The 10,168-nt window shown below is 36.5% G+C and overlaps 1 pseudogene; it reads right to left on the reverse strand.

Annotated features, from left to right (window-relative positions):
• Positions 1-313: 313 nt before the first annotated feature.
• On the reverse strand, positions 314-430 carry LOC130854737 (5S ribosomal RNA; annotated as a pseudogene).
• Positions 431-10,168: the final 9,738 nt, after the last annotated feature.

Below are 10,168 nucleotides of genomic sequence, written 5' to 3' on the forward strand. Positions count from 1 at the left end.
ACTAAGCTGTGAGCAGCAGTACCTAACACTCCCAGCTGTGGGAATAAATGCCTCCACACTGCAAGAGGATCAGAGTGACACAGTACAGCCTCCACTTTAGTTCACTCTGTGTAGCTTTGATTGACTTGCTTTATATAGTTAATCCACGTGGAAGGGAACAGTTTTGCTAGAATACCCTAGGACAACTTGTAAGTGGAAGGTAAGCAGGGCAAAGTAATCTCAGAAGCTGAAACTGATATTCATCATCTCCTTGTTCTAGTACCCATTCTAGCTCCCTTCATCCTCACTAGTACTTGCACTTATATAGTATTTTACCCTACAATCCCTAAGGGGTCTGCGGTCTCCCATCCAAGTACTAACCAGGCCCGACCCTGCTTAGCTTCCGAGATCAGACGAGATCGGGCGCGTTCAGGGTGGTATGGCCGTAGACTCCCTAAGGGGTCTGAATCCCTGAACTCCATGACCTTTATTTTTTTTAATATTTTTTAATTTTTATTATTTATTATTTTTTTAGGGGTACAACAGGTTCAATCATCTGTTTTTATACACATATCCCTGTATTCCCTCCCTTCCTTAATTCCCCCCCCATTCCCCCCCACCCTCCCCAGTCCTCTAAGGCATCTTCCATCCTCCAGTTGGACTCCCTTTGTTATACAACAACTTCCCACTGACTATCTATTTTACAGTTGGTAGTATATATATGTCTGTGCTACTCTCTCGCTTCGTCTCAGCTTCCCCTTCACCCCCGCCCCCTCCCATACCTCGAGTTCTCCAGTCCATTCTCTGTATCTGCATCGTTGTTCTTGTCACTGAGTTCATCAGTACCATTTTTAGATTCCATATATGTGAGTTAGCATACAATATCTGTCCTTCTCTTTCTGACTTACTTCACTCTGTATGACAGATTGTAGTTCTATCCACCTCATTACATATAGCTCCATCTCATCCCTTTTTATAGCTGACTAATATTCCATTGTATATATATGCCACATCTTCTTTATCCATTCATTTGTTGATGGGCATCTCGGTTGTTTCCATGTCCTGGCTATTGTAAATAGTGCTGCAATAAATATTATGGTACGTGTTTCTTTTGGGATTACGGTTTTCTTTGGGTATATGCCCAGGAGTGGGATTACTGGATCATAGGGTAGTTCTATTTGTAGTTTTTGAAGGAACCTCCAAATTGTTTTCCATAGTGGCTGTACCAACTTACATTCCCACCAACAGTGCAGGAGAGATCCCTTTTCTCCACACCCTCTCCAACATTTGTTATTTCCAGATTTTGTGATGATGGCCATTCTGATCGGTGTGAGGTGATACCTCATTGTGGCTTTGACTTGCATTTCTCTGATGATTAGTGATGTTGAGCATCTTTTCATGTGTTTGTTGGCCATCTGCATGTCTTCTTTGGAGAAATGTCTATTTAGGTCTTCTGCCCATTTGTGGATTGGGTTATTTACTTTGTTGGTATTAAGCTGCATGAGCTGTTTGTATATTTTGGAGGTTAATCCTTTGTCCGTTGTTTCATAGGCAATTATTTTTTCCCATTCTGAGGGTTGCCTTCTTGTCTTGTTTATGGTTTCTTTCACTGTGCAAAAGCTTTTAAGTTTCATGAGGTCCCATTTGTTTATTCTTGATTTTATTTCCATGATTCTAGGAGGTGGGTCCAAAAGGATCTTGCTTTGATGGATGTCCTAGAGTGTTCTGTCTACGTTTTCCTCTAGGAGTTTTAAAGGGTCTGGCCTTACATGTAGGTCTTTAATCCATTTGGAGTTTCTTTTTGTGTATGGTGTTAGGAAGTGTTCTAATTTCATTCTTTTACATGTTGCTGTCCAATTTTCTCAGCACCACTTATTGAAGAGGCTGTCTTTTTTCCATTGTATACTCGTGCCTCTTTTGTCAAAGATAAGGTGCCCATATGTGTTTGGGCTTACTTCTGAGTTCTCTGTTCTATTCCATTGATCTTCCTTTCTATTTTTGTGCCAGTACCATACTGTCTTGATCACTATGGCCTTGTAGTAAAGTTTGAAGTCAGGAAGCCTGATTCCACCAACTCCATTTTTCCTTCTCAAGATTGCTTTGGCTATTCGGGGTCTTTTGCGTTTCCATACAAATTGTAAGATTTCTTGCTCTAGTTCTGTGAAAAATGCCATTGGTAATTTGATGGGGATTCCATTGAATCTATAAATTGCTTTGGGTAGTACAGTCATTTTCACGATGTTGATTCTTCCAATTCAGGAACATAGTGTGTCCCTCCATCTGTTTGTGTCATCTTTGATATCTTTCATCAGTGTCTTAAAGTTTTCTGCATACAGATCTTTTGCCTCCTTAGGCAGGTTTATTCCTAGGTATTTTATTCTTTTGGTTGCAATGGTAAATGGGAGAGTTTCCTTAATTTCTCTTTCTGCTCTTCCATTGTTAGTGTATAGGTATGCAAGAGATTTCTGTGCATTAATTTTATATCCTGCCTCTTTACTAAACTCATCAGTTAGTGCTAGCAGTTTTCTGGTAGAGTCTTTAGGGTTTTCTATATATAATATCATGTCATCTGCAAAGAGTGACCATTTTACTTCTTCTTTTCCAATTTGGATTCCTTTTATTTCTTTTTCTTCTCTGATTGCTGTGGCTAAAACTTCCAAAATTATGTTGAATAATAGTGGTGAAAGTGGACACCCTTGTCTTGTTCCTGTTCTTAGAGGGAATTCTTCCAGTTTTTCCCCATTGAGAATGATGTTGGCTTTTGGTTTTTCATATATGGCTTTGATGATGTTGAGATAATTTCCTTCTATGCCCATTTTCTGGAGAGCTTTTATCATAAATGGATGTTGAACTTTGTCAAAAGCTTTTTCTGCATCTATTGAGATGATCATATGGTTTTTATCCTTCAATTTGTTGATATGATGTATCACATTGATTGATTTGCGTATATTGTAGAATCCTTGCATCCCAGGGATAAACCCCACTTGATCATAGTGTATGTTTTTTTTTAATGTGCTGTTGGATTCTGTTAGCTAGTATTTTGTGGAGGATATTTGCATCTATATTCATCAGTGATATTGGTCTGTAGTTTTCTTTTTTTGTGACATCTTTGCCTGGTTTTGGTATCAGGGTGATGGTAGCCTCATAGAATGAGTTTGGGAGTGTTCCGCCTTCTGCAATATTTTGGAAGAGCTTGAGAAGGATAGGTGTTAGCTCTTCTCGAAATGTTTGATAGAATTCACCCGTGAACCCATCTGGTCCTGGGCTTTTGTGTGTTGGGAGATTTTTAATCACTGTCTCAATTTCCGTACTTGTGATTGGTCTGTTCATAGTTTCTATCTCTTCCTGTTTCAGTCTTGGAAGATTGTATTTTTCTAAGAATGTATCCATTTCTTCCAGGTTATCCAATTTATTGGCATATAGTGTTTGTAGTAGTCTCTCATGAACTTTTGTCTTTCTGAGGTGTCCGTTGTTACTGCTCCTTTTTCATTTCTATTTCTGTTGATTTGCATCTTCTCCCTTTTCTTCTTGATGAGTCTGGCTAATGGTTTATCAATTTTGTTAATCTTCTCAAAGAACCAGCTTTTAATTTTATTTATTTTTGCTATGGTTTCCTTCCTTTCTTTTTCATTTATTTCTGCTCTGATCTTTATGATTTCTTTCCTTCTGCTCACTTTGGGGTTTCTTTGTTCTTTTTCTAATTGTTTGAGGTGTAAGGTTAGGTTGTTTATTTGATAATTTTCTTGTTTCTTAAGGTAGGACTGTATTGCTATAAACTTCCCTCTTAGAACTGCTTTTGCTGCATCCCAAATGTTTTGGGTTGTTGTGTTTTCATTGTCATTTGTTTCTAGATACTTTTTGATTTCCTCTATGATTTCTTTAGTGATTTCTTGGTTGTTTAATAGTGAATTGTTTAGCCTCCATGTGTTTGTATTTTTTGCAGTTTTTTTCCTGTAATTGATATCTAATCTCATCACGTTGTGGTCTGAAAAGATGCTTGATATGATTTCAACTTTCTTGAGTTTGCCAAGGTTTGATTTGTGCCCCAAGATGTGATCTATCCTGGAAAATGTTCCAAGTGCACTTGAGAAGAAAGTGTATTCTGTCGTTTTTGGATGGAATGTCCTATAAATATCAATTAAATCGAGATGGTCTAATGTGTCATTTAAAGCTTGTGTGTCTTTATTTGTTTTCTGTTTGGATGATCTGTCCATTGATGTAAGTGGGGTGTTCAAGTCTCCCACTATTATTGTGTTACTGTCAATGTCCCCTTTTATGGCTGTTAGCATTTGCCTTATGTATTGAGGTGCTCCTATGTTGGGGGCATAGATATTTACCATTGTGATATGTTCTTCTTGGATAGATCCCTTGATCATTAGGTAGTGTCCTTCCTTGTCTCTTTTAATAGTCTTTACTTTCAAGTCTACTTTGTCTGATATGAGTATTGCTACTCCAGCTTTCTTTTGACTTCCATTTGCATGGAATATCTTTTTCCATCCCTTTACTTTCAGTCTCTATGTATCCCTTGGTCTGAAGTGGGTTTCTTGTAGGCAGCATATAGAAAGGTCTTATTTTTGTATCCATTCAGCCAGTCTTTGTCTTTTGGTTGGAGCTTTTAGTCCATTTACATTTAAGGTGATTATTGACATGTGTGTTCCAATTACTATTTTCTTAATTGTTTTGGGTTTGTATTTGTAGGTGTTTTCCTTGTCTTGTGTTTCCTACTTAGAGAAGTTCCTTTAGCACGTGTTGTAAGGCTGGTTTGGTGGTGCTGAATTCTCTTCACTTTTGCTTGTCTGGAAAGCTTTTGATTTTTCCATTGAATCTGAATGAGATTCTTGCTGGGTAGAGTATTCTTGGCTGTAGGTTTCTCTCTTTCAGGACTTTCAGTATATCCTGCCATTCCCTTCTGGCCTGCAGAGTTTCAGTAGAGAGGTCAGCTGTTATCCTTATGGGTTTTCCCTTATATGTTGTTTGTTGCTTTTCTCTTGCTGCTTTTAATATTTTTTCTTTGTGTTTAATTGTTGTTAGTTTGATTAATATGTGCCTTGGTGTATTTCTCCTTGGGTTTATTCTGTATGGGCCTCGCTGTGCTTCTTGGACTTGGTTAAATATTTCCTTTCCCATGTTGGGGAAGTTTTCCACTATAACTTCTTCAAATATTTTCTCAGACCCTTTCTTGTTTTCTTCTTCTTCTGGGATGCCTATAATGCGAATGTTGGTATGCTTAATGTTATCACTGAGGTCTCTGAGACTGTCTTCTAATCTTTTTATTCTTTTTTCTTTTTCCTGCTCTGTGGCATTTATTTCCCCCATTCTATCTTCCAACTCACTTATTCATTCTTCTGCTTCAGTCATTCTGCTGGTTATAGCATCTAGAGTATTTTTAATTTCAGTTATTTTGTTATCCATTGTTGTTTGTTTTTCTGAGTTCTTATGAACTGTTTCTTGTACTTTCTCTATTTTGTTATCGAGATTTTATATCATTTTTACTATCATTACTCTAAATTCTTTTTCAGGCATTTTTCCTATTTCCTCCTCATTTATTTGGTCTTGTGGGTTTTTTTCCTGCTCCTTTGCCTGCATGGTGTTTCTTTGTTTCCTCATGGTTGTCCAAACTTCAGGGGTTGCTTGTGCCGGTGATAGAAGTGTTTATAGAAGACTGTCCAAGCTCCAGACTAATGTCCTAGTGTTGGGTTAAACAAGTACTAAGTCTAGGAAACGCATACATGTATGAGCCACACAGTTACTGAATCCATTAGGACATAAGGCTCTGGAAATACCTGACAGAAGAACTCCAGTGTACTATCAGATATTCAAAGAGAAACCCAACAGAAATTGAAAACCAAAAGAAACAAAACAGAAACAAAAGCAAAAACAAACAAACAAATAACACCTTACACATACAAACTCTAATCCAGGGAGATATTGTAAGCTAGGATCAAATAGGAAAAAGAGCTAGAGTACCACCAGACAAAATGGAGATTCTCAGAATGAAATTAGACAGTTGTACTAAGAACTTAGATAAAGACAAAAACCTAATAATAAATACCAAGGCGGTGTGTTGTCTGGAGAATAGAGCAAGGAGTCTGAGCAGATCAATAGTGTTGCTTATAAGTATGTTAAGATAAAATAAACTAAAGATGGATGAAGACAGGGGAACAGAAGAGTGTAGTGTGACTGGAAATATGCAAATAAAAAGAAAGGAATCGAAATGTATAAAAGATAGAGATGAAAGGAAGGTAGGAGAGATATATAGTCCCTATTACCAAAAGCTTAGCTAGAAATAGAAGTATATAAAAAGGCAAAAAAATAAAAATAGAATAAAAAATAGAATTAAAAAATATGTTATAAAACTTGTAGATCCCTTAGGACTAAGATCGTAATTAATAAAGGAAAAAAAAAAAAAAACCAGAACTGATCCCATAATGGACCAGTTGAATAGGATTGATACTAATATTTCTGTTTCCTTAGAGTCTCAGCTGTAAGTGTCCTTCGACTTGCCTTGGGTTTTTTGTATTATTCTGTGACCAGCAGAGCTTCCTTTTTTGTTCGTCTGTAAGCGTTGGTGTGTGGGGAGAGAGAGGGTACAATACCCGCTCCTTCCTCTGGGAGTGAGTGAGCAGTGGCGTACTGTTGTTTCAGTCGGGCTTGGAGGCGCCTGTTGCAGAGGTACCCCGGTGCCTCGGGTGTAAACAGAAAGTCTCAGAGTTGGGCCTCTCTCAAGTTTTTTGTTTTTGTTTTTCTCTGCAGCCTCCCTGCTGCTGGAGTTCCAAGGGGTTTTAAGCTAGCCCTGCCCAAGGGCCTGAGGTGGCCCACAGGGGGTCCCTCCACTGCCTGCTGCAGGCAGGGAAAGAGAGAGAGAGGCTATGCCCACAGCTTCTCCCCCCCCGCCCATGAGCCTGCTGCATCCAGCTGCCATCATGGCCGGGCAGCTCTCAGGGGCAGGCACTCCTCGCCGCTGACCTCTTCCCTCCTGTCCTCTCAGTCCGTCACCTTACTGGCAACAATGTTTCTCACCCTGAACCAGCTCTCTGGTTCCCACCCTCCCGCTCCCGGACCCTCTGTTCAGCTGTGAATTGATGTCTCAGTCCTGGAACGCTGAGCTGTGGTGCGGACCCTCCGTGTGTTTCTCATTCTCTCCTGTCTGCCACAGCTCAGCAGCTTCACCCTCTTTGAGCTGTCGTAGATGCCTCCCTACTGGTTATGTCAGGATCCTTGCAGTCCTTTCTGGTGTCCGAGGTCATCTGCTGGTGTTCAGCTGGTTCTCTGTGGGAATTATTGCATCTTTTGGTGCATTCCCAATGCATCTGTGGAGAGGGATGCATTCCACGTCCCTTTACTTCACTGCCATCTTTTCTCCTTTGACCTGGAAACATACTTGAATTATGACAATAAGTAATACAACATAAGTACAAAAATATTTTATTTTCGGAGCTTGTTACCATGGAAACACAACAGTGTGCATGGACACTGCTTTACCTTTATGTATGAAGCCACTCTCAAGGTGAAATATGATATAAAAATTAATGAACAAGATTAGATATTTTCCTGTTATCAGAATTGTTTATAATACATGAGGAGTGTACATTTTATCTTCTATTTTTTAAAGCTGTTCAAAAATATCAGATTGGGGAAAACAGTCTTCATAAAAGAATTTAAAAAGATGTTTTTATTATGTTATCCAGGATAAAAGTAACGCTGCAAATAGAAAATTATAGCAATATTTTTTACTTTGAATTATTAGTTTCCATTCCATTGAGCAATAATATTTGTCAAATTGGATTGAATTCTATTTCTGTTTTTTCTCAGTGAGTAGTATTTTGAAATATATTCTTCATCCTACTTGAACTAGTGAGAGAATCAGCAAGATTCTCTTAGATACATAGCCATTAGTATGCAAAAATATACTATTCTGAAGCTGTTTCCTTATCTATAATCTGAACATTTAGATTAAAAATTATTTAGTAACTTTTTTCACTAAAATTATATGAATCTACTTGTTATAATGCTCTATTTTAATATTTATCAAAATTATACATTTCACCAAAAGTTATATTCCTCAGGCATTTGATTGGTCTTTTTTTTTTAATTGAAATATATATGACATATAACTTTGTGTACTTTAACATGTACAACATGTTGATTTGATATACTTCTATATTGTAATATGATTGCCATTGCAGTGATAATTAGCACCTCTATCACATCACATAATTATAATTTCTTTTAGTAGTTGGAAAAATTAAGATCTAGTCTTTTAGCAAGTTATGATTATAATACAATATTGTTGTCTATCTTCAATATACTGTGCATTAGCTCTCTAGGGCTTATTTACTACTTGTAGCAACTTTGTACCCTTAAATAACATCTGGTTGATCTTGAAAAACACAGTAGAATAAAGGGCCTCTTCCTTAAAATTACAACCAATTGATTTAAAATTTTCAAAGTGTTAATAATATATACATACTATACTCTGAAGTTGTCAGTATGAGGCCACAATGTTCTTCAAAGAAAGTAAAGATATTTCCTAAATATTTTCCAAATAGGTCTAGGTCAACCATGGAAGTATCTGTAAACATACAATACAAGAACTGTTAATGTTTCCATGTGTTGAAAAATTTCTTGATCAGTAATCATTGGAAAAAAATAATTTCTCATGAGTTGCAAAAAGTGTCAGATTTCAAAAGATTCTTGTACACTTGAAACTAATTAGTGAACTAAAATAGCAACTAGTACCTGCATCCTCACTCACTCAGTGATATTAAAGAAGTCTTTCAGTGATTAATTTGCTCCACTTCTAAAATGTTTCTAATATTGCTAGTGGAGCCTAGTGGGCCAGTGTGCAGTGTTAGTGAGTAAGACAGCACAATATGCTATTGTCTCTTGCATTGAGAGAAACTATCAGGAAAAATATATATATTTATAGTCATTAATACAACTTCATTAATAACTATTTGGAAACCATTGGTATTTATTTACATTGGAAAAAGGAAATTCCTTTCCATCTATTACCATCATCCATGGGAAAAGCAAACTAAGTCTTGAAGTAGGTAAAATAAGCTTTCCAACTCCAGATTATGCACATAGTGTGCTTGTTTCCTATTCTGCTACCCATCATGTGACCCTCCCCACCCATCTCAAGTGTCTTGTCTTTTGTTGTCTTTCACTCTCCCAAATCTATTCATTCCTCCATTGTAGCATAACATGGAAGTATCATTATATAAACATTTCCCCTCATTAGTTTTAAGTTTATTTTAGCTTTTTGAGGGCAGAATTCATATCTTTTTAAAATTATGTGAACAAGCTTAGTCACTAGAATTTAATGTTACATGTCAATATTATCGTATTTATTGAGAAAACAATGATTTCTTTCTATGGTGCATTTTATCTGATGTCATAGCCTTATCATAAGTGCATGAAGATTTTGCCAATAGAATAGCAGGAAATGCAACAAATGTAGATCTAAAGATAAAAACATTTCCACTTGGGGTCTAAGGGTAGAATTATACCAAACGATTCTCATTGGTATTATAATTGTTTTTCAGCAAATATTTGCACCTTGTTGATGCCAAACCATTGACCTTTTTCACTAGATACAACTTAATTATTAGGAGGTACATAATATTTGAGTTGCATTTGCTTTGCAAGAGTAGTGATGTAATTACTTCATAGAAAGACTCATTACTAGCATAAATCACACAGTAGAAAGTTTTCTCAAAATAGGTAGAGTTTCAATTATAGTTTCATAAGTTTTCCACCTTTTTAATAGAATTATAATACAAGACCACTGGGTAATTTTCTCATAGGATAACTTGTTTTATAACCTGTTTATAAAATTCTATGAAATTTATAAAAATATTTAACTGACACAAACTACTGATGCCCTATTAATTTGCTTTTGCTATAATTTATTTTTATCTTTTTCTGAACATCTATTTTTATATTTAAGAACTATAAATTGTACAAGTACCTCTTCTAACATGAGTAAAGAATTTTGCCTAGTCAATGTTTTCCAGCTGTATTCTGGGTCATAGCTTGATATAGGTGAATAGGAGACTCTTTTGTATTTTTCTCAAACTTCTTTTAGCATCTGTCTTTATATTATATTAAGGACAAACTTCACAAAATATCAATTCTGTCACAAGCAGCATAAATAAATACAAAAAAAAAAGTTTGCCTGTGCAAT

The sequence above is a fragment of the Hippopotamus amphibius genome, chromosome 5 (genome assembly GCF_030028045.1).
Source record: "Hippopotamus amphibius kiboko isolate mHipAmp2 chromosome 5, mHipAmp2.hap2, whole genome shotgun sequence".
Lineage (NCBI taxonomy): Eukaryota > Metazoa > Chordata > Mammalia > Artiodactyla > Hippopotamidae > Hippopotamus > Hippopotamus amphibius.